This window comes from Neomonachus schauinslandi, chromosome 5, assembly GCF_002201575.2.
Source record: "Neomonachus schauinslandi chromosome 5, ASM220157v2, whole genome shotgun sequence".
In the NCBI taxonomy this organism is placed as follows: Eukaryota; Metazoa; Chordata; class Mammalia; order Carnivora; family Phocidae; genus Neomonachus; species Neomonachus schauinslandi.
The window spans coordinates 91,628,838-91,631,766 of record NC_058407.1 but is presented as its reverse complement, the minus strand read 5'-3'; positions in this window follow the sequence as shown (position 1 = coordinate 91,631,766).

Here is a 2,929-nt window from a genome sequence, read left to right as displayed (position 1 = left end):
CCTCATAAAATTAGACGGATACTACTGATTCAGCCTTTCCTCCTCTCCCTTTTTTCCTGCCTTAAACATGGACGTGATGGCAGGAGCTGTAGCAACCATCTTGCAGCCGTGAGGGAAACAGCAAGCAAGCACAGAGATGCAAGCACTGAGCTGCCGAGCCTACTGCTAGATTTCTTGCTATGTAAAAACATAAAAGTGTTTTAGTTTAAGCTGCTGTTGGTTCAGTTGTCTGTTACTTACAGCTAAATGTGGCCCTAAAGTAGGTGCTGGGGGGTATAAGGGGGAACAAAGCAGGTATGGGCCTCCTCCTTATTATCAAGAGAGAGAAAAAGAGTAAGTCTCCAAACTGCAAATGGTGGTTTGTGTTAAGAAGGAAAACATAAACACAACATTATGATAGAGAGCTATGGGGGACCCTGGTTTAGACGGAGGGGCCACTGAAGACCTTTTTGAGGAGGAGGGGGTTAAGTTAGGACCTACAGGATGAGAAGGCCCAGCCGCTTGAAAAAGAGAGAAAAAGGGTTTCCGGCAGACACAATAGCTAGGGTGAAGGCCCCGGGCAATAAAGAGCTTAGTATGTTCAAGGAAGCAAAAGTTCACCGATGCTGGAGGATCGAAGGAAGACATTAGAGAGATAGGAAGGGGAAGGAGTGGTCAGGGGCCAAATCACACGGCCTGGCAGGGCATGAAATGGAGTGTACCCTTCAGTTCAAGGGCAAAGGAGAATTTTAAAGCCAAGTCCCTCTGGATGTTGCATAGAAACAGATCAAAGGGAGGTGAGACCAGTTAGGAGGTCATTGCAGGAGTCCAGGGAAGAGAGATGGTGACATGGCCTAGGGTGGTCCAGTGGAGGCAGACTTGACTCCATGGCACTTACTGATGTAGTAACACTCACTGGTCACCTCCTCCTCGCTGATTTTCTCGTTTTCCTCCCATACCACTGGCCATGTCTTTTCAATCGTTGTCAGGCTCTTTTCCTCTGCTCTTCTCTGAACATCGGGGTTCCCCTGAGTTCTCACCTACGTTCTCTTCTTACCCCACAGCCTTTCCCTGGGAGCGGCCATAATTCATCCACTCCATCAGTATCTTCATGACCTCCACACATATGTCTGCAGCTCAGGTTTCTTCTTTAGCATCAGACCCTCCTTCCAACTGTCTAGGAGACAGCCTCCCCCAGGTGCTCCACAGGCCTAACCACTGTCTTGTGGACACTGCTCTCGATCACCTGCTTCGTGCCTGTGCTCCCTACCACCAAGAGCGGCCCCATCCACCCCGTCCAAGCCAACTTCCTGGGCATTGCCCTTGACCCCTTCTCCCTCGTCTCACTCACCTGTTCCGCTCCAAGTCCTGTTGATCCTTGTTTCTCTCAAACTGTTCCCTTCTCCCCACCCCCAGGCCACCATCCTAGCTTATAGGCCTCCGTCATCTTGGAGTTCTGTGACTAGTCTTCCTACCACCAGGTGCATTCCCATCTAATCTATCTTCCACACCAAGGACAGAATTTTCCCTTTAAAACACGACAGTATCATGTTCCTGTTCAAAGTCATTCACTTACTTTTCATAAAATTCCAACTCTTTGACATGACCTAAGGCCCCCGTGGCTGCACTTTTGTCTCGATCCTGAGCTCAGTGTGTGAGCCTGTGGGCCCTCAGCCATGTGTGAGAGTCACAACAGTTCCTCCCTCCTAGGGGGTGTATGTGGGGTACGTGGGGATGATGTGAGGGACCCAGCATAGGGTCTGACAGGTGGTCAGGACTCAGTGGCCGGTGTACTTTCCCACTGACCCTCAGAGAGGGGCCCGGCCCGCCCCTCAGAAGAGATCCCTATTCTGAACGGTTGCCAGGAAAGGTGACGGCGTAGCTCTCACCCCTTTCCTTAGCAAACCCCATTTTATGTCCGGTGAGAACCCTTCCTCGTGAGGATTCAAGCTCATTTTTGTTTCTTTCCTCACTGCTTATGTAGTAACTTTCTGATGGGTGCCAAGGTGGGTTTCTCCCGGAAAACCTGTCCAGTGGTCCCCGGGGGTGGGGGTAGGGTGGCGGGAAAGGGGGGAGGCTGTTGATGGGGCCAGGCCTTGGTGCACCTGGGAGGATCAGCATACTCTCCACGTGCCCTGTAACTGTCCTGCTCTTCTGTCCTCTTGCTCACCTACGCATTCTGTTCCAGCTCAGCTACTTTCCCACCTGCCCCTCACAGCCTTGGGGGGTCCCTTTCCTTCTCGGCAGGCCAAATGGCATGTTCTTCTTCAGCTTATGAAACTGGACCTCAGCTTTTTCTCACCTCACCTTATCCCCATGAATAAATCCTGCAAGCGGATTTCCTGTCTCCAGGGACGTCTATCAGAATGTGATGATTTTTCCCCTTGGTTTACTTTTGTCCCTCCTGGAACCCTTCGTGGACCACAGCTGCAAACAGGATCCTCAACTTCCGATTGTAGAATCCCTACGACTCAGTTGCGGTAAATGTCTGTGATGTGGGGATGTTCAAGCATCTGGTACATATCCTTCCACCCCGGGATCTTTGGTTTTATATTCTGAAGGACTCTGGAACTAAATATGGGATTCCTGTCACAGTAAACATCACCATTAGTACTTATAACGATATTATTTATAAGACTGTGCAGTCTTGGAAATAACTATACTCTGGATTTGTCTCAGCTGTTTAAGTCAAAGATCTTTATTTTCAGTTTCTTTTCAGACAAAGGTCTTGCAAGAATCACAGATGAAAGACCATGCACAAATCACATTTTTTCCTCCACCACAAAAATACAGGTTCAATCATTTTTTTTTTTTTTTAGATTTATTTATTTGAGAGAGAGAGAATGAGAGACAGAGAGCAGGAGAGGGGGAGGGTCGGAGGGAGAAGCAGACTCCCTGCTAAGCAGGGAGCCCAATGCGGGACTCGATCCCGGGACTCCAGGATCATGAC